Genomic DNA, 23181 nt, shown 5'->3' on the forward strand with positions numbered 1-23181 from the left:
TCTAGAACTGTCAGTTACCTTGCTACCCCCCATCTCTCTAGGTGGACTAGGCCTGGGTGGATGCCGTGATCTCTCCATTTGCATACCTGGGTGACTGGGGATTTTGAAGAGGACACCATCCTCATGCCTGTGGGTGACACAGTAAAAATATGTCCATCCACTATTGTAAGAGTCTCAGCATCGCTCAGCAATCATTTGGGGTTTTCTTCCTAGGTAGGATTGCTCTGATTTTTCTCAATTACTATTTTAAAACTTTGATAGACTCTTAAACCTCTTATCCAAGTACATACTTTTATCCTCAGGAGACAAATTTGCCTTTTAGTTCCTGAAGCATATTGGAGAGGCCATGAATAATTTCTCTAAATTCTTCCTCTCTCCCACCAAGATAAAGAGTGTTATTTATTTATCACTGTCTTTACCTCCTGCCCCCAGGGGTCGGAGAGAAGACATCCTCTCTCCTTTAGGAGAAAACCCTGTCCACTGTTACCTGTAACCCCAGATCCCCATACTTTCCCCTCGCTCACTCATGTTCTCTCAGAGTTTCAATTTCTCATCCCCATTTTACTCACTTTAGCTTATATTATTTGAGACCATATTCTAAAATCAAGCCTAGCAGCACCAGGGTGGGCTGCTGTGCTAGATTAGCATTTTACCTTATGCAGGGAGGAAGCAGTGAGCTGTTTTCCTCAGTTGAAGAGACTTCTTTCAATCTTTCCTTTGCTCCCCGTAAGCTGGATACCAACACAGAAAAACAGCATCACTCTTCAATTCACGTGGCACGAATGTTAAAAATGCCCTGTGAGTGAGGACCACCACCTGCTGCTACATTTATAAGCATCTGATGAATTTCCATAAGTTATCCATTAATTTCCCTGTCACTGTGTCACAGCTAGATCTTGACTTCCAACCTTGCCACTTGGAGCCTGAGGGTGCAGATGAGATAACATTAAGTAACCCTATTCATTTATCTCAGTTCACCCTTTTCTTTCCTTTTTTTTTTTTTTTTTGGCCGTGCTGCGTGGCTTGTGGGGATCTTAGTTCCCCCACCAGGGAGTGAACCCATGCCCTCTCAGCAGTGACAGCTCAGAGTCCTAATCGCTGGACCACCAGGAAATTCCCTCAATTGACCCTTTTCTTTCTCAATCTGAACCTGCTTTCACTTTGTTTATTCCTGATTTCAAGGGCTAATGAATATTTCTCAGTTTTTGTATGTTTTTGGTGAGTAAATCCGAATATGTTTCCTAGAAACCTACTTCATTCTGTGTACTATTCTAGATTCTGAAAATATAAATATGAATAAGAGAGACAATGTTCCAGCACTTGTGGGGCTTTCATTTCACAGAGTGGGGAAGGAGTGAATAGCATGGAAACAGGCAATACACAATTTAAAAAAATACATAGTTTTTTTTTAACATCTTTATTGGAGTATAATTGCTTTACAATGGTGTGTCATTTTCTGCTGTATCACGAAGTGAATCAACTATATGTATACATATATCCAGATATCCCCTCCCTCTTGCGTGTCCCTCCCACCCTCCCTATCCCACCCGTCTAGGTGGTCACAAAGCATCGAGCTGATCTCCCTGTGCTATGTGGCTGCTTCCCACTAGTTAATACATAGAATTTTTTAAAGGAGCTGGGCTAGGTAGGGGTAGCTAGAATCATTTTGTCTTCGCTGTTTCATTCTGCCTGAACAGTGTTTTCACACCTCTGTGCTTCCAGTCTTTTCATCTCTGTAGGTATGGTCTGTGGACCTTAGCACAGCTCATTTGTACAGCCAGGGGTGTGTAGAACAATGTGATCGACTTTGAGAAACTCCTCTCTAAGGTCACGCAGATTGTGTGCTACTTCAAGGGTGTGTTCTGTTTTCACATCCATGTGTCAATCTAGGCTTCAAAGTATTGACACCCTATTTCATTTCATTAAGCTAAGTTGGGATAAAAGCCCTCTTACGTATGGGTGCCTCCCCACCCATTCTTGGCATGAACCTTTGGTTTCCCAGCCATGCCAAGTGTTTGTAAGAGGGCCCATACCTGTGCCGCCCTAGCATCACATCTCAGTGTCAAACAAGGTCTAGTGATAGATGAGGCAAAGGAACATCTTTAAGAAAACACACCTTTTGAGGAGAAAGGACTTCACACTGGAAGAATGCAGTATCTATATCACTCACATGGTTAATTTGGCAAATTCAAAAATCAGTCGAATCAACTCTGCAGCAAGATGGGGATCAAATCTCTGGCTTGTTCAACCACATTTTGCCTTCCTACCGTCTGTGTTTCTGCCTCCTGTGTTTCTGTCAATGGGAAAGATTTGAATGGTTTCAGAAAGCTTTTTTTTCATCTCTTATTTCGCTAATAGTGAATAAAAGCACGTTGGCAAAGAAATCGAGATGGTACCAGTATGCTCAGATGTAGATGTACAGCCTTCTTTTAGCACCTCTGGCTCCGACTGGCTCCGACATGAGCCAGGTCCACGTAGCAGAAGAAGAAAACCCTTCAGCAGAGATAACATGCGGACCCTGAGAGATGACAACCCCAAACTAGACATTAAAAAGCATTTTCTGGACATTTCTCTCTGGGCTTTAATGAGCCACTGCTGAGACAGGTTTTACATTTCCACCTGAGACTCACAATAGGCATGAAGTGGTCGGCAAAAGATCAATAAGACACAAAATGAGAATATCGAGTGTTTAGCTGAAGTCCCATAGTCAGGCTTATGTGCAGGAATAGGTGGAAATAAAAAGTGGATTGTTGGCTTGTAGTGGAGACACATTTCACAAACATCAGTTCCTCCCTGGGCTTTTCTCAGAACGCAGGGTTGACGTAAGGCAAACATCGCTGGAGGTATTGACACAAAGCAGGCACTGAAGGAGTAGAATTTCTTCTCCCCCACTCAGAGTACTTCCATCACCCGCTACTGTCTGATGTCCACACCTCTTTATACCTGTGAGAGTTCACTTTTTGTGTCAACCTGACTAGACCATGGGGTGCCCAGACATCTGGTTAAGCATCCTCCTGGGTACAGCTGCGAGGGGGTTTCTAGATGAGATAACTATGTGAATCTGAAGAGTAGGTAGAGCAGATTGCCCTCCCTAATGTGGGTGGGCCTCATCACATCAGTTGAAGCAAGCCCTGAATAGAATGGAAAGGCTGCCCCTCCCATGAGTAAGAGGAAACGCTCCTGACTGCTGCCTTGAACGGGACATCAGTTCTTTCCTGCCTTTGGACTCAAACTGAAACATCGGCTCTTCCCAGGTTTCCAGCATGCTGACTGCAGGTCTTAGAACTTATCAGCCTCTATAACCGTGTGAGCCACTTCCTTCTACAAAATATTATCTACCTATCATCTATCTATTTTTCTATCTATGTATCTATTAACTATCATCTATCTATCTACCTACCATCTATCTTCTCTCTCTCTCTCCTGTTGGTTCTGTTTCTCAGGAGCCCTGACTAATACAGCACCCAAGAAGCTCTGTCTGAGGGCTGGTCTGGGTATTTTGAGGAAGAGGACCATGGGCATGAGGGGACAGGCACGTTTCTCAGCTTTCAGAAGGCTCTCTCCTTCCTCTGCTTCTTCTTTGGTTCTCCTCTGCCCTGACAAAGGACCTTTGTTCATCTGCATAGTGATCCCAGGGATATCTCCGTTAACTCGTCATGAAGCTAGACTTTTTTACGTAGACATCAAGACTCTGTAACCGGATTCCTGCCATTTCACCAAATATGTAACCATCACACACAGAATAATGACAAGTGTATCCAGAAATAATCCCATAGCAGATTTCTGTACAGACCCAGAAGCCCTCATTCTTTTCATCCAAGAAGGAGAGTAAAACCCAAACATTTCAACAAACGAACAGTAATATGATGTAGTATGACTCAGTAAATATTGGAAAGGGAAGGAAGGAAGGTGGGAAAGCTGGAAGACAGAAAGGGAGGGAGAGAGGAAGAGTGTCTTGCTTTATACAGGCCAGTATTTCACTGAAGTAATGTCACTAAGATAGTAAGAAATAGGATCTTACCTTCAGGAGTTAAGAAGCCAGTGAAGGATGGGGACTTGGGCACAATTAACGCCAGCAGAAAGTTATACCCTTAAGGAACTCTCACAGCCAGTGTGTTTGCCTGTGTATCTAGACCATTCCTCGTTTCCATCAAGTGAAACATTCCAAACTTTTCAGCAAAGTTCTTCTTCCCTAATGCAAGTAGATGTTTGACTCTAACTCAAATAGCTTTCGTGCTGTGTATTATTTCCAGTGATAAAGGCAACAATTCTGGAAAGCAGCACTGCATTCCAGGTTTGCTAAAAAGCAGTGTAGGAAGAAGATAGAATATTAAAGAAACAGTGCTTAGGTTGTGCTCCCCTTGGCTCTATATGTTTAGACGTGATGATGGAAACCTAACACAAGTACTGGTATCTCAGGAGCTGAGAGAGAGTTCAGAATGTGAGGACCACCAGAATCCAATATCAGTTATTCCCATAAACAAGGATCTATGTTATTAAAATAATTTACATGTATTAATAAAACTCACATGTGGATAGACACTTTTTCCCAGCAGCGTTCCTCTTTCCTAGTATGTCTAAATTTAATTTCAAATTATAATGTCTCAAGCCCTAGAGTAAGTACCTCACCAATTATTTTTAAATTTTATTTATTTATTTTTGGCTGCGTTGGGTCTTCGTTGCTGCGCGCGGGCTTTCTCTAGTCGCAGCGAGCGGGGGCTACTCTTCACTGTGGTGTGCGGGCTTCTCACTGCAGTGGCTTCTCTTGTTGCGGAGCACGGGCTCTAGGCACGCGGGCTTCAGTAGTTGTGGCACGCGGGCTCAGTAGTTGTGGCTCGCAGGCTCTAGAGTGCAGCCTCAGTAGCTGTGGTGCACGGGCTTAGTTCTGTGGCATGTGGGATCTCCCCGCACCAGGGCTCGAACCTGTGTCCCCTGCATTGGCAGGCGGATTCTGAACCACTGCTCCACCAGGGAAGCCCCACCAATTGTTTTTTATTCAGGTTCCACAATAAAATGGTAAGATGAATAATATCCTGTTTTACAGATGAGAAAAAAATGAGGCTTAGGGTTTTAAAATGAACTACCCAAGGTCACCCAACTGGCAGTCAGAAGAACTAGAATTTTATGTCAGATCTGCTGGACTCTGGGATATGGTTCTTGATATCAAACCATGGATCCTGAAGTCTTACTCATGCAGCAACGGTCATCTGAGGAAAGGGTGAGGTGGTAGACAAATCAAGATGAAACAAAGTTCAGCTCGCTTTTCATTCAATCATTAATTCTTTCATTTGTCCATTCATCATGTATATTTAGCTTCACTTTGTAATTGTCTTTGAGCAGTTGGTCACAGACACATATATTAATCATAGTTCATGACTTCAAATAACTCAGAAATGCATCCTTTGAATCGCTGGCATTTTGCTTTTACAGTTCTCTCTCCTTCCCCTCCTCAATTTCTTTATGGCTATTCCTGTTCTTTGCTCCCTGGACTGGACCACTTGCCTCCCTTCTCCGCTAATGATTAACCTCCAGCTGGAGTTCAAGCCTCATCTCCTCCAGAAACCCTGCCCTGAGAACACCTGTCCTCCTCAGATACTTAACAAGAGATGCAGTCCAGTGATTAACTGTTCCTGAAATATTCTGTTTGTTTGATTTTTCCAAATGGTGTGGACAACAAGATACATGGATAAAACATTTTTCTCTGTTATTAAAAACAATACTGGACCCATAATAAGTGCTAAATAAATTCAGAGTAATTTTCAGCTAGATGTATTTCTTGAAATTTAGCAGTACCTTATTGGGGCATCACTTAAATTGACCCCTCTCAAGACTAATCCTTTGTTCAAAAAATGGATATAATTGGGCTTCCCTGGTGGCACAGTGGTTGAGAGTCCGCCTGCCGATGCAGGGGACATGGGATCGTGCCCCGGTCCGGGAAGATCCCACATGCTGCGGAGCGGCTGGGCCCATGAGCCGTGGCCGCTGAGCCTGCGCGTCCGGAGCCTGTGCTCTGCAACGGGAGAGGCCACAACAGTGAGAGGCCTGCATACTGCAAAAAAAAAAAAAAAAAAAAAAAAGATATAATTGGCCTCCTCCCAGCTATATGGGTCCTCCCTTACCTCCTGGTAAACATCTGGTCTCCAATTTTGTCCGGCACCTCCTAATACCAGATGGAAGGATTCCATTAATTTGCGATCACATTTGTTCCCCATAATAATGAGAATGAACTCCGAAATTCCACTAGAAAACAGGTAGCTAATCGTCTAAACAGTTTTCATTCATGACCACGTAATTTTTCACCTGGATTTTTTAAAATTATAAAACATGATACTCGCCACACAAAACTGTCAATGTACATTTTTTGTTTGTTTGTTTAATTTTGCCAAATGGACGGGGCTCAGCTTTGGAAGAGAATTCCATTTTTTCCATCAGCCAAGACTTTTTTTTTCATTGCTAACACTCTGGAACCTTGTATCTTGTTGAGACTTGATGGTGACCTCACAGGTACCTTATTAATAATAAACCAGAAGGGCTCAGCAGAGCTTGGGTTTGGTGTAATAAATCATACTGTAGGTAAGTGCCATGTTTGTAGTTTTGGATTTTAGCGGCATGTCATAACTGAGATTGAGGGGCTGGCAAGTGGTGAGAGTGACTAGGGGTGGGGGCTGGCCTCTCATGGTTCTGACACGTGCTTGTGGTTATTAATTACTTTCACATTTTACACGGCTAGTTGCCATTATTCTTTCCAGTTACAACGTAATTGAATTTTTAAAAAAATGAAGCCTCAAATGTCAGGTCCAGATATTATGCTGTGCCTCTGCCCAAGGAAGTATATACACAGTTTAGGTTGCTTGAAATGATGGATAATAAGGCAAACTTCAAGGAGACTAATGAGACCCAAGGAAGCAAATATGCAGCATGGGAAATTCAGGAGGGCATAGAGAAGAAATAAGATCATGGAAAGTTAACATGTGGATTTTTGCTACTCAATTAACCAGCATGAAATTCAGTTCTGTTTATCAGACAACTTCTTTAAGTCACTAAGGAGGATAACTAGCATATTTCCAAGTCTATATGTTTTTAAAGCACCATCAATTTTCCTTGCGTTGTGTGCCTAGCACCTTGCTAGCAGATGAAGGTGATGACATAAGTTTAACACATTTTTAGTCACATAAACATCATTATCTGGGCCACTTAGCATAGTTCAGTGTTTCCTAATAACTTGGATGCAGACCTCTTGAAAAGTCTAAGGGAAATGTGGAATCCTTTCTCATCATATGCATATAAGCATATGTACACTAGAACTTGTGAACAAATTGGAGAGGGGATGTAGGGGATCCTAGGGTCTCTGCTCTGATGGATCCCAGAATAGGAATGCCTGGTGCAGGGGCAAGCTGACTAGTGATGCAACTGCATCACCACCCACCACAGTTGTGGATGTTCGTAATAATGATCCCTAGTCAGTAAGCAAGATTAAACCATGTCTTTTGTCCTTTCTTAAGACAGCATGTACATAGATGGGTGATTCGATGTTTAGTTAAATTTTTCAACCAAAGTAACTGTTCTTAATTAAGCTTTATAGAGCAAGCTTTAATAGTAAAAATGCTTTTTATTATAAGGATAGTTCATTCCTTGGTAGTGAGTTGAATAAGGAACTTCTGTAAATGAAAAGACCACCTGCCCAGGGTTCCCTTCTGCACTTGGGAAGCTTAGAGCAGGGAGCTCTTCTGCTACCTCTACCAGCTCCTCTGGTCAAGTTAGTAAGCTCCGCATAGTCAGTGCTTTACGCATGTCTAAGAAAGACCAAATTGCCACACTCTACCGTTAACACCTTGAAACAACATACTTTTCTAACACCCACCTCCTCATCACACACACACTACCTGAGACTTCACAATTATCAAAGAGGAATTTAATTGGGAGCCCAGCTGTCACCTAATCATACAGTTCTGTTTTTTAAAGATGAGAAAACAGAGCCCCTGAGAAGGATAAGGATTCTTCCAAGTCTCGAGTCAGCATTGGAATTGGAAATGAAAACTATTCGAGTGCTCTCAGAATCAGGCTCCATGCGACCACTGGGAATACAGTTCCCTGGGATTTAGCAAAGCTGTTGTAACTGCTTTCAGGCAGAAAGCAGCCTGAAAACAACATTATTGACCTCTGTTAGAGAGAAGCCCGCTCTTAGTTCTAACAAAAGTTCATGTCTAATTGATGTGTTCTTCAGTGCCTCTCTGTAAGGCAAGATGCCTTTAACAGCGTCTTTGAAATTATAGTACTTTGTTCTAGTTTCAAAGTAAATGCTCCGATGGCTGTGTGGGCTCTCTTGGGTTTCCTCTTTCTTTGCTGTGCTGTGAAAACACACGCTGCATATACCTAGTTATTATCATTGTTGCTAAGAAGTGAGAGAACATGAGTTTCTAGCCCGTCATCTGCACAGAGCAGAGGCCCTGCATCCTGCTGGAGCGTAATAACAATCTATGAGTAAACCAGTCATGGTAAAATCTTTCAAAAAAGTGGCAATTTAAGAAAACATGTCCCTCAAGCCCACCAAAGTTGTCATCAAAGTGAGTTAGCTGCCAATTAACTTCCACATCTTGCACAAAGGGCACAGAATTCTAGTATAAAAATAAAACCAGTTAATGCATAACTACTGTCTATGAACAATAAATCAGAAACAAAAAATGAACACACCACTTGGTGCTTTGCCATGTTTATTACCATCTTATGGGAGGCTGCTATTCAGGCTTCTGATTTAGGAAGATTGCTTTCAAAGGAAACGATAATGAGGATATTTTTGTCTACAAATCTGAACTCCACATTTCAGCCAATGAGCCTGTATTCTCATTGTATTCAGTGCCTATGTTCTAGGCACTGAATAAAATGAGAATACATGCTAGGCACTGGGTCACAAAAAGCAGGACAATTTGTTAAAAACTGTTAGTACTGCTATACATTCCTGTTACAGATTATAATCAGTGGATTTATACTTTCAATAAATCATTCACTTTTTACATTGAGTACTCAGTTAATTAACTTTTGGCAAACTTCTCTGTACCCTAAACAGAAGTGCATAGAGTATGCTACATGTGCCTCAGAAAGAGAGACAATGAGATGATCAAGAAAGGAGGTGATATTTGTGCTGGCCCTTGAAGGATGCTTAAGTTTTTATCACTCCCAGCCATCCTATTAGTGTGTTTTTGTTCTGCTTCACTTACTTGGCTGAGTTCTCACAGAAACAAAGAAATAAACAAAAATAAAAACAATCGCCTTTGTAACCTGCCTCCCGACCTTGAGCTTACTCACTCTGGTGAATTCCTATAGCACTTGTCTCTGCAAAACAGAAGGGTGCACGTATTTCCAGTCTTCCCACCATCCTGGGATCTTGCAGAGTTTCTTGAAGCTTTATGACTGATGCTAAGACAAGAATTTCATGTCACACTCTAGAGCTGGTGAGCGAAGTATGCAGTCACTGAGGGTCCAGAGTAACTTTCCTCTGCCCACACTCATCCACCGAGCTCTCAGCCGACCACTTGCTCACTCACCTTGATGGTGATGCCATGTTTCGATGGAAACTTTCTGGAAAGCCTTTATGCACACCAGCATGCCTACTGTCCACTTCACCGGCAGCTGTACCCTGACCTGCATGCCTTTGAAAGTAAGGCACTCTCCTAACATCTCATCTTTCCTCACTTCTACTTCTTATGCTTTGATCATTTTCTTCACTCATATAACTCAGTAAATACTTATTGAGCCTACTGTATTTTAGGTATTACTATGGAAGCTTTGAAACAGCACCAAATTCAAAAAACAAATACCTTTGCCTTCTTTAAGTTTACAATGTATTGTGGGGAATGAGACAATAGGGAAGTCTCAGATAGAGTGATACGTACTTTGGAGAAAACTAAATTGTAACAAAGAGAAGGAGGGCTTGAGTACTGTGCAATATTAAAGAGGATGTTCAGGGAATGCTTCATGGAGAAGGAAATATTTGAGCAAAAATCTGAAGGAGGTGTAATTATACAGCATTTATCAAGCAGCTGTTGTTTTGCTACTCCCTGGGATTGTTAAATAAATAATAAACAAACAAATATAGAAATAGGTCTCTTTTCTCTCAGTGATTTCAATCCTATGAAGTTAGTATTGTTAGATTTTAAACAGCTTAAGAGGGAAACCTACTTATTATTTTTATCTTGAGCACCCAATGCAGAGTCGGGCATATTCTCTTGCTGAGAAGAGAAGGGAAGAAGAGTTGAAGGTGTGAGCAAATGAATGCTCTTCTGTATTTTCTACAGCTTTTAAGTCTCAGCTCCCACCTAAAATAATGGTATGGAGGAGATGGTGACATAAGCTAGGTATTTCATGAGCTCCTCCATCATTCTCAGCCCCCTTAACAGTTATCAGGGACAGATGACTAGTTTTATCCAATAAAACATGAGCAGAAGTGACCTATATCACTTCTGAGCCAAGGCATTTAAGAGACAATGCGTGACCCTCCGATGTTCTCTTCCCCTACTGTGGCAACCTTGAAGACCACGTGCTGAAATGGAAATGTCAAAAATAGAGTACCCTGAATTGCTGCATGGAGAAGAGTCCCATGAACTAGTAGAAGATTTTATGAGAGAAAAATTAATTTTGTTAAGTTACTAAGATTTTAGAAATTGTTTGTCACCATAACATTGTCTAGTCTATTATTTTCAAGCGAGAGTGTGAGCATATAACTGCAGAGAGTGCGTAGCCAGTCTTTTTAGGCATCAGTTATTAAAGTGTAGCAGAACTAGGACTGAGTACACTGGGAGGTCTCAGTAATTACAGTGAGACTCTGGTTCGTTGAAAAGTCATATCTGTGTCAGGTCAGTTCTGGGAAGTTAAAGGACTTTTCCAAAGATACCCAATGTGACTTCTGGAGACCATAAGGTAGAGAGCCCCCAGCTAAGTTTCTTTGAGATTTTAATTGTTATGCTGTCCACCCTGGGTTGTGTGGTAGAGGGGGTCAAGGGGCAGCAGCTTGGACTTGTTCAGGATCCTCAAGTGCCCCTAAGGAGCTGAGTGGACATGAAGTACAAGAACACCTCCTCCTGGGGAAGGCTCGTGGTGAGTTCACGCACTGCGGCTGAGAGTTCACGCTCTTGATTTTAAGTAGCCTACGTGACTGCTCTGTGAACTCCTGGATGATACGAACTTGAATCTGTTACTCGCCCACGTTCCTCACACCCCTGAGCAAGAGAAGGAACAACATATTATTAAGTATATTTGGTTGATTAATTTATTGGTAAGTTACATAGGCAGTTGAAAAGCAGTGAAATAGAAAAAGGAAAGCAACCCAGACTGGTAAGAACACAGATTTCCTTTTGAGCTTCTTAGATCTCAGAGTCTGAATCTGGAGTTCTAGAATCCTAAATTAATCACTCCTTTAGCTTTCCCTGGTCTACACTGAAGACCAAACTATCGGTAGGCATATTCATTTGTAACTGAAATCAACTAACGCTGGATGATTTACTCAGAAAACACAGGTGAATTAACAGCCAGAGTCAGGCTTACAAAACCAAGAACATGTTCAAATCACCTGCAGGACCTGATAGGGTGAGGACACCACCACCACCAGATACCACCCCTGGGTGCTAAGCACTGCAGTTTACACCACCCACACTGCCAGCCCTGGACACCAGAAGCCACCATCAGGATCACTGTCACCCCTGCCCAGGGGGCTCTTCTCTCTGTAACATTTTTCTCTCAAAGCCTGTTTAACATCTCTGTGTGTTTTCTATTGCCAATCTTCTAGGAATAGTATATGCCATTTACTGAACTCATTTGTTTACCTCACCTTCACTTTGCCACCCAAAGCAGTTGGGTTCTTCCCTCCTCACTCCACTGATGCTTCCCTTTGGCTCCAGTCTCAGTGACTTGCTAATCAGTAAATGCAATGAAGACTTTATCCAACTAAACTCTGATAGATCTAATGCTCTTGGTTATTCCCTCTTTCATCGGCATCTATTTTCATGCCCGTGCCTTAAATACTAGTATCCCAAGAGTTTAATCTGCAATCCACAGGCCTATATGCTATACAATCTTCTGACTTTAATATCACCTACATGGTAATGACAGCTATATCAATATTTCTAGCCCTAACTTGTCTTCTGAGCTTCAGACTTTTGTGTAAATTGCTGATAATCATTTCTAATTGGATATATCACAGGAACTTTAAAGTGAACATATTTTAAATTCTACTTTCCATGCATCCCCAAATGTGATTTTCTTTTCATATTCCTTGATTCAGTGAATAGCACCATTATTCATCTAAGCTCCCAAGCAGAAGCCTGGCAGCCATTTTTTAATTTTTTATTTTGCTCACACCCAAAACAAAATCAAACAAATCTCATGGATTGCAATTTTGTATGTTTTCTTGAGTTTAGTCAGTGATAAAAATAACTAATAACCCCTTAGTTTGGGGTTTTATAGTAGTTTTCTATTACTTATGACATAGTCTCTAGTCTAGTAAACAGTCACCTTTGGCTGTATTCCCGAGCATATCTCCTCCCACTTCCCCTTGCTCCAATTTCTGACACATTTTCTTTACACAGTTGCCAAGATGGTATCATTCAAAATGAAATCACACAATGTTTCTTTCTCACATTTATAACTATTCAGTGATTCCTACGTCTTCAGGCACATATGTATGCCCCATCTTCTCCCGTTGCACTCCAATAATATGGAACCAGTATAGATGCCTGCACACTCCATGTGGTCTCACACTATGGCCATGCTGCTCAGGTGCCTTTAATGTCCTTCTCTTTGCTGTATGCTCTTTCTAACCTAAGAAGCTGCTACTCTACTTTCAGGACATAGCTCAATTAGCACTTCCTCTGAGAAACTTTCCTGGAATTCTCCAGAGTGGATATTTATTTTTCTTTGTTAATTGTAGTATCCTCTGTGCATCTTCTGATTACACTGTACTTACTCACCAGTGCCCACCACCTGACTCTTAACTCACTAAGGACAAAGAAGTTGTCCAAAGATAGTACAACCCCACACTCTAGTCATCTTCTAATTTTTATCTTTTCAGAAAATATGTTCTGGGCACTTCTTATGTACTATGGCCTATGAACATTGAAGCCAATGGCTAGGAGAAGGTCAAGGAGCCTGGTCCAGGTAGCCCTTGAATTTTGGCCTGTTTGTATATTTTCCTAAATAGGTAACCTGATACAAATGATAATTGTGAGTTAGAATTCCCACGCCTACCATAAATACCCTATAGTAAGAAATCAGACATCATAAATTGAATTTGAAAACAGGATACAGGGTTTAGGGGAACCAGGGGCCGGTAAACGTGGGTATCGGAGGATGTTCTGTCGTCGTCGTCATTTTCATATCTACGTTTACTCTGTTTGGTCCCCTCATTCTTTCCTCCTGCTGTGTCAGCTCTTGTTTCCTACTTCTTAGTCCACATGAAGAAACTCACTGTCAAAGATCTTATCTTAGTCCATTTGGGCTGCCAAACAGAATGCCATAGACTGGCTGCCTTATTAACAACAGAAATGTATTTTTCACAGTTCTTGAGGCTGGAAGGTGCCAGCAGATTCGTTATCTGCCGAGAGCCCACTTCTGGTTCATAGGCGACCATCTTCTCTCTGTGTCTTTACATGGCAGAAGGGTGAGGAATATCTCTTATAAGGACACAAATTCCATTCCTGAGGGCATCACCCTCATGACCTAATCAGCTCCCAAAGGCCCATATCCAAATACCATTACATTGGGTGTTACGTTTTAAAATATTCATTGGGGTGGCAGGGGGGAGAGGACACAAACATTTAGTCTATAGCAGATCCCAAATTTAAATAACCTGAGTGTCAGCTGCCAGAACAAAATACACTTCCCTTTAATTTTATTTACAAAATCCTGAGGAAGAATTTTGACTGGTAAATTATGAGTCAAGTACCTCCAGTAGACAAAAAAAAAAAAAAAAAAATCCAGGAGGCAGAGGTAAGTTGCACTATCATGGCAGCTCAGAGGTCACATTCGGGCATTGAATGGGGAGATGTATTGACCAGATTGAAGAGGGAGGGAGTTGTGCTAGCAGAAGGAGAATAGCTCTCCACTACAATGATAATCCTGCATACCCGTGCGGTATACTTCATAGCTTACAAAGCTATTTTTATAAAAGGAATTCACAGCTATTTTCTAATTTATTTCATGCACAATCCTTGTGATTTAAAGGATATTATTCTCATTTTACAGATGAGGAAACCAAAGCTCAGAGAGAATAAGAAACCTAATGTGATTCAAACAGCTAGTAGAGACTAGAGCCAAGGCATGAATAATTCCCTTCATTCTTTAATACAGATGCCTTCAAATGTTGATTAACTTTTTGGGTATGTTAACAATGTTGTGTACATTGATCTGAAAAATCAGTGGTGACTCTCGACATCAGGGCGAAGCACCCTGCTAGGTGAGACATATAGTGCCACCTTCCCTTCTAAAAGTGAAATCTTGTTGAAGGAGGCAATATTGTTGAAATCTTTGCCTCTGTGAAACTGATTTCTCTGTAACTCAGGTTTAGTCTTGAAGTTAGGCACTCCATGCTTATTCATTTTCATAGAGACAAGTTATACCTCTGGAATCATTTATTTATTTTGTAAGTATTTTTTGAGCATTCCCAGTGGACAAGGCTTTATGCTTGACAGATGGGGAAACCATGAGACAGTCCCTGCCATCAGATAATTTATTATCCATTAGGCCAGGGATGGATGCATGTAGCTACTAAAATGTGATAAAGGCCATAAAAGAGGTACAAACAAAACACTGTGGGAATACTGAGAAAGGAAATGTTAACCTAAAACAATAAAGCAGCCAGTTATTTTACCAGAAAAATGGGTTTCCTCAACAGCGGCAAAGAATTACAATTTGGGACATGCACCTATGACAAACCACATTCAAGTTCAGTAAAGCTAAGGATAGGAAACTCTTTTATAGAGGAGAAAGGTTAAGTTGGGAGGGGCTGATATAAACAAAAAGTCCATTGGAGGAAACTGTGAGTTCCAAGTATAATGGCTTTTCATTGGCTGGGTTGTAACAGCCTCTCATGGGCTGAACTCTCACCGGGCAAGGAGGAAATCTTTCCTCCTCCTGCTGGAGCTAGCAAAGTGTCACTTCTTGCTGGAGATGCAAGGTTTGTCTCTTCCTGCTGAGATCTGCATTGTACACGTGTGAGAGCTCCCCTTTCTGGTCTCCTGACTCAGTTGTAGTGAGGTTTCCATTTATTTTCACTGAAACTCACTACCACATTAGAATTGAGGGGAGCACTGCTGTAAAAGTGTCACTTCAGTGGCTCCTAGGAAGATAGTACTGAGTGACTTTGGTGGGAAACAGGCAAGCTTGTATGGAGTGGGCTTAGCAAAGCTTGACTCAAACCTTGGTCCTGACGGTGTCTTATCAGCTTAGGTTCTTACAGTCCATCCCCACCAAAGCTGTGTGTTCACTGTCCTGCTGATGGTTCCTCCCACAATCTCTGATCCATCTGCCCTCTCAGAAATGCCCACAAGTACTATTTGCTACCTATACATGTCTATAATCCTATTTCATTCACTAAGAAGAATCACACACATACACCAAGATTTGGCATTTGTTATTACAAATGCTAGAATATTAGAACTTACTGCTCTTTGCCCCAGTAAACTTGTGTCTTCGTAAATAGGGATTTTGTTTTCAGCCCAATAAGATATTATCATGGGGTTGTGTGGAAAAAGTTAAAAAAGAGAGATGCACACTTTCCTGAAATAGTCTGGTTTTTAACAGTTTTTCCAGCTTCTCTAGGACAAATGTGGTAATGGGTGGAGGATATCTGAGCCTGGTTTTGGCCAGGCTGATGCTGGGATTAAAGTGTGTTGTTGCAGAAGTATCTTGTGAATATATATATAAATCACTAAATATGCAAAATTATTTCATTTAGTCAGTGAAAAATATATTTAGAGCAGCTACTATTTACTGACTTATGTGGATCAGCACAAAACAAACAGAAAAAAAAGTCGTTGATTGAGCTTGCCTTGTAATTGAGAAACAGGCATTAAATGTACAATATGATTTGATATATGATACGATATAATTTCAAGTAGTAACATCAGAAAAAAATAATGCAAGAGGAGAGGTTGTTTTTAAATAAAGGAAGTGAGGAAAGACCCAGAGGTAACATTTGAGAGGAGATACGAATAAAGAGAGTGAACGAAAAGAAATCTGAGGGCAAAGAATAGTAGGCAGAAGACCTGTAAAAACACCCTGAAACTGGAATAAGCTTGGTATTGTTGAGAAACAGCAAGAAGGCCACTGGGATGGAAGCAGAATAAATAAAGAGAAAAGTAAAGATGAGGTTTTAGAGATAAGAAAGGTCCAGATCACATGAGCCCTTGGAAGCCCAGGATCAGAAGTTTATAATTTATTCTGAGTACAATGAGAAGCCAAGAGGATCTTTTGAAAGACAATAGTTACTGCTCTGTGAAGAAATAACTGCTGGGTGTGGGTGGGAACAAAAGTGGAGCAGGGAGAGAAGCTTGGTGGCGTTTGCCATGATCTAATCTTGAACTCAGTAGTTGTATAGGAGGGAAGATGTAGATAAATTTAGGGTATATTTTGAATGTAGTCTTGCAAATGAAATGGAAATGAGGAGTGAGAAAAAGAATTTAAGGATGACACTGATTTGTGACATGAGCAACTGGAGGAATGATGTTATCACTTACTGAAATGGGGAACAAGAAAGGATGAGCCAGCCAGATGTTGGTGGACCAGGGATGATAGATGAGATTCCTGTCGTAAGTGGGTGACACTTGAGACATCTTCATGGAGATGTCAGATTCACAGCTGGATCTCAGGAAAAGTTCAGGGAAAATTTGAGAGTCATCAGAATATAGATGGTATTTAAAGCCAAGAGATTGGATGACACATCTAGGAAGTGAGCATAGAAAAAGAAATTTGAGGCTTGAACTTTGAGACAGTCAATCACAGATGTATTAACATTTATGAAATCATCCCAGTTTAATCAAGCCTTTCAAAGACCTTTGGGGTATGTGTGCCGTATCAGTTTGCCATACTTCACTCTTTTTTGTCCTTCCCTGAACTCCAAGAGACTAATGTCTAAGGAATGCTTCAACCAGAGCCCCTGCCCTCTTGCTTCAGTTTGGATGGAACCATTAGGTGGAATCAGCAAGAGGTTGGAGAGTAAGAGGAAAGAGGTTGGGGGTATTTATTTCCCCTGCTCCCTCAGTGCAGGCTTCTTGGCTGTGATAAATGGCTATTCAGAATTGGAGGTAACTTTATAATTACCACACATTTGCTATGATATTAACTAATCCCATTTAGTTCCAAAGTCACATGTGTAAATACTTTCAAAAATCAAAGCATTTGTCCCTGCTTAGAAGATGAAGGGGGAGAAATGACTCAAGGCTACAGTCTTGGCGTGGGTTTCCACCTGCTTTTGGACTCTTCAGTGTCTTAAGGGAAAAGAACACTAGGGTCTATGTTTGTTTTATTTTTAATGTGGTTGTCTTGGACTCTTCAGTGTCTTAAGGGAAAAGAACACTAGGGTCTATGTTTGTTTTATTTTGAATGTGGTTGTCTAAGAACAAAAGCAATCTAAAGTCATGGACTTGGATGTTCTCTGCTGCCTGTTCTGCTCACACAATCCCCCTGGGCCATGTGGGCCATGTTCCCGTGGCAGGTCGGAAGTGCTCACTGAACTGACAAAACCAGTTAGAGCAAGGAACAGCCAAAGAGAAGAGGTGGGCAAACAGTCTCCCTCCTGTCTGGTCTCATGTACCTGTCCTGTGATAGGGTGATGCAAACTTGACCATGTGGGAAAGGTTGATAGACATTTCCATTTGTGTTTTACACCAGATCTTGTGCTGACATAGACTTGCAGCTCTCTGATGTCCAGTGATAGTGTTCAAGACCTTCTCTAAAAGTTCTGGAGTGACTAGGGATCAAAGCACTCGGCTGTGAATTTGCCCTAACAGACTCAGGCTGAAGGGGCCTGACTTCCAAGTCAGAAGCTCTTCAAAGCAACACTGACTCCATTCCATTTTCTGACAGCCCCAAGGAGTCCCAGCTGTGCCTGTGATTGATTTTACATAACATGGCTCTCCAGCCACATTCATTTCAGCCAGAAGCTGAAGTCCTTGTTCACCATGGCTGTGTTAAATCCTCAGCACCATAGAAGATGCTGTCTGAATGCAGAAAATAAGTTGAATTTTTGAATTAAACTTATTTCGCAAAATGGATGCTTAGGAGGACTGTCTCTGAAATCATAAAAACTAAATATCTTGTCAGTGATGAGTTTGCCCCAGGCCATTTCTCTGAGATGTTACTATCTAGCCAACAAACAAACCAGTCCTGGGTAAATTGAGTGAGGTGGTATTGATCTATGTGTAAAATTTCCTCTTTTTCCCTCTTATAGAAGCTATGACATAGAAAGCACCTGCACCAATCTGGCAGACTTTAGTTCATGCATAATATATATATATATATCTGTGTTGAATATTCAGTTTTGCCAAATAATAAGTATTATTTATTTATTTTCTTATGCTAAGCATGTAACAATATTTTTCAGCTTTATTGAGGCATAATTGACATAAAATTGTAAGATATTTAAGGTGTACATTGTGATGGCTTGATATGCTTATACATTGTAAAAAAGATTCCTCCCATCTAGTTAATTAACAAGTTTATCACCTTACATATTTACCTTTTTCTTTTTTGGTTAGAACATTAAAGTTTGACGCTCTTAAAATTCCAATTATTCAATACAGTGTTATCAACTATAGTCTCCATGTTATATATATTATGTCCTCAGACCTTCTTCATCTTACAGCTGAAAGTTTGTACCCTTTTACCAGCCTCTCCCTAATTCTCTCCCCTGCAAACCCTGGCAACCACTTTTCTACTGTTTCTAAGAGTTTGAATTTTTATTTAAGATTCCAGGCATTATTTGTTTTTCTCTGGCTTATTTTACTTAGCGTAATATCCTCAAGGTCCATCCATGCATATTATTACAAATGGTAGGATTTCCTTCTTTCCCATGGCTGAATTATATATATATATATATATATATATATATATATATATATAAATAACTATGTATGTGTATACATATATATAATGGATTATATACCATACATATATATACCGTGTCTTCTTTATCCATTCATCCATTATTGATGGGCACTTAGGATCTTTGCATATCATGACTGCTGTGAATAATGCTGCAGTGAACATCTGAGTGCAGATAGTTCTTTGATATCCTGTTTTAATTTCCTTTGGGTATATATCCAGAAGTGAGATTGCTGGACCATATGGTAGTTATATTTTTTATTTTTTGAGGAACCTCCATACTGTTCTCCATAGTGGCTGCTCCAAGAATATTATTTATTTTTAAGTTTCTATTTGATTATTTGAAGAAATTAATTAAAACACCTGATAGCACATTAAAGAATCAGGATGGAGGGACTGAGAGCTGAGTTTGAGTCCTGCCCCCTCTATTGACTGGCAATGAAAACTGCTTCAAATTATACCCTGAGGAAACCATAATTCAAAAAGAGTCATGTACCACAATGTTCATTGCAGCTCTGTTTACAATAGCCAGGACATGGAACCAGCCTAAGTGTCCATCGACAGATGAATGGATAAAGATGTGGCACATATATACAATGGAATATTACTCAGCCATAAAAAAATGAAATTGAGTTATTTGTAGTCAGGTGGATGGACCTAGAGTCGGTCATATGGAGTGAAGTAAGTCAGAAAGAGAAAAACAAATACCATATGCTAACACATATATATGGAATCTAAAAAAAAAACAAAAAAAAATGGTTCTGAAGAACCTAGGGGCAGGACAGGAGTAAAGATGCAGACATAGAGAATGGACTTGAGGACATGGGGAGGAGGAAGGGTAAGCTGGGACGAAGTGAGAGAGTGGCATGGACATGTATACACTACCAAACGTAAAATAGCTAGCTAGTGGGAAGCAGCCACATAGCACAGGGAGATCAGCTTGGTGCTTTGTGACCACCTAGAGGGGTGGGATAGGGAGGGTGGGAGGGAGACGCAAGAGGGAGGAGATATGGGGATATATGTATATGTATAGCCGATTCACTTTGTTATACAACAGAAACTAACACACCATTGTAAAGCAATTATACTCCAATAAAGATGTTAAAAAAATTATTCACTGTCTTCATCTATCAAAAGATTATAATAACAAAATATATTATTTATATTAATTCATCCTGTAGTGTACTTGAAATGAGATATTCATGGGAAGGCACTTTTTAATACTTTTGGCAAATATTAAGCCTTTACTTATACTTAAAAACAGAACTATTATGACAGTAGCAGTTTTAGATAAAACGTTAGGCTACGGAATAGCAGCGGCATCCGTCGTTGAATATTCAGAACAGACTAATATGTAAACAGAGGCGAGTTGAAGGGATTTAATGTTGATGGACTAGGAAAAATAATCATTTAAGCATTTGTTGGGTGATTGGATAAACAGAATTCAGATTATTCTAAGGTTCGCTAAGACTTGGGGATGGGGGCGGGGCTCTTAGCCCAGCCTCAGCATATAGTAGCTTAAGAGCTTCTAGGTCAGCAAAGAGGGAATTCAAAGTTTCTAATTTTTTTAAGCTTGACTTTTAATCTCTGACGGAAATGTTACAAAACTGACAACTTTTGCATCGCCATAGCATTCCAAATAGATGGCAGTGCTCTCATGGGCAGGGGTCGTTTCATCTCTCCTGAAGCAAATAGAACAGTAGAGGGCACAAGGTAGATGTTTGATAACAGCCTGTTGATTGATTTGCTTGCTTCATTTCAGTTCCATTTCTAAATAGAAGGCAAAATGCCATTTGATGCCTGAAATGGCAACATTAAATATTTTTATGGATGTGGAACCATGTATCTTGTGAAATGAGGGCCAAGTAAATTGCTCTCAGGACACACGCCCATGCAGGGCAGGGGCTCTGACCTGCCTTTGTGTGCTCACATTAGCACAGACCCCATTCTCAGGCACCTACATTTATTATAGATGGAAGAAATAACTTTGAGTGTCTCCACCCAAACCTAGAATTGCTGCTGCACTACACAATAACTGTCTAGCTTTCCTTATCCCTTTTCTTCTATTAATAATACATTAAACCTCAGTTATAAAAAACTGAGAGAAAAAAGAAAAAGAAAAGATGATAATGATTTCTTGACAGATCTTGAATGAAAGGCTTTAGCACAGCGTTAACTGAGCTTGACACACCATTTTTAATGTGCAAGTCCCTTCTATTTCCCAATCTCTTCAGGCTTAATTGAGAAGTCCCACTTAGGGATGAAGCAAAGAGTTTAATGAACAGCCTTCCTAAAATCATTAATTCGAAATATCTGATGTTGATTATGCGCTTTTGGTGGTAAGTGCTCTCGCTAGTGATGTCTGCATAGAAATGGGCTGAATAACCATGTTTTGTGAATAGAAACCACACTGTTCAAATTGGAATGTTTTATTAATCACAGTTCTTAAAAGATATTGAACATTGGAGGGGGTAGATCAGGAAATAAATAATACATACTCTTGAAATGGCCCTGAGATGAGTAGCTGTTCTCTTTATAAATATTACAAACCTCACGTAATCCCTTAGGTAAAGACACAATATTCAACACACATAATGATGAACAACAACAAAACAGCATTTTAATTTGAACCAGAGTAGCCCTGGTTATGGTTTGCTCATCCTGTTAATACAATATTCCCTTAGGTCTTATAAACTAGGCTTAAATTGGTAGCCCCCAGTAATAGATGATTATACCAAGATGTAACAGTCAACCCACATAGTAATACATTTGGTCACTATCAGTGACTAAATGGTATGAACTAGAAGAGATAATTCATATTCAAGAAGCGTGAACGAGGGTATCTTTTTAGTATCATGGCTGGTATCACGGCATACAGGTGTTTATAGCTTGTTTAATCATTTACCTACAAAAATAGAACCTGCGTGTTGCTGAAATTTGGAAAAAAGCTTCAATTGAATTTATTCTTTAGTAAGAATTATTGTGGCATACATTAGCACTGTAAAACTGATTGCTCTAATTAGCAAATGTTATCAGTGAAAAACTAACACAGAGCATTTTATTTTCCACAACTGTCATTAATATTTTTTTTAAACTAAGAAAGAAAAGGAAAAGGAGTTTTCAAATAGCCACGTGTATGTCCCTCAGGTTTTCTTGGACCAAAATGATGCCTCGTATTTCTCTTTCCCTGACTTTTGGCTCCAGCTTCTGAGATCAGGGACTATAACTGGGGTACCTCAAGTCCCTGGAACCCTGTCTTCCCAGCAGCTCTGACAATTCTGGCTGCTATTTTCACACTGATTTCCCACTATCTTTATAGCTAATTATCTGTTGACATGGTTCAGGCTTGTCTTTCCTAGTGGAATGAGGCAGGACAGGAAACTATGTCTAATTCATCTGTGTATGACCAGTATCTGAGCCTGGGATAGTGTCTGTTTACAATGTCTTTATACAATAATAGGTTCCCAAAAATGACAAGTTGATTGATTGGTATTTGAATGACAAATCAATTTAAGGACAAGCCAGCAAGGTTTCTTTCTTTGTTTTTTTTCCTTTGTTTTTTTAGTTTTTCTCTGCAAATAAAAAAGCACGCCTGCTTACAGTATGTTTAAGTAGAAATGATGTGTTATATATTTCCAGTTCCTGATTTTGTTCAGAATACACAGTAATAGCAGATAGCCCTATACGATTCTCCTATAGAAAAGCATACTTATGAGAACAGTTTTGCTTCATTTTACTCAACATTTATTTTTGAGGACTTACTATGATCAAGTCATTGAGGATGCAAAAATATGTACAATAAAGCACTGTCCTCAAGGTACATTTTTGGCGAAAACAGATACAGGTTTATGCTAGAAGGAAAAATAGAAACAAGATAGAATGAAAAGAGTCTTAAATAAACTCACAATAGACTTGTAGTTACCTGAAATTTAGGATTGTTACACACCTTGTTGAATTTGTAAGCTCTCTGACTACAAGATCTATGTTTTTATTTCCTCTTGTGTCTCAATTCCCAGCAAGTCCTCTGAAGAAAATCATATTATCAGACATTTATCCAAAAAGGATATTCTCTAGAAATTTCTCTTCTGATAT

The sequence above is a fragment of the Mesoplodon bidens genome, assembly GCF_964165515.1.
Source record: "Mesoplodon bidens genome assembly, chromosome: 14".
In the NCBI taxonomy this organism is placed as follows: domain Eukaryota; kingdom Metazoa; phylum Chordata; class Mammalia; order Artiodactyla; family Ziphiidae; genus Mesoplodon; species Mesoplodon bidens.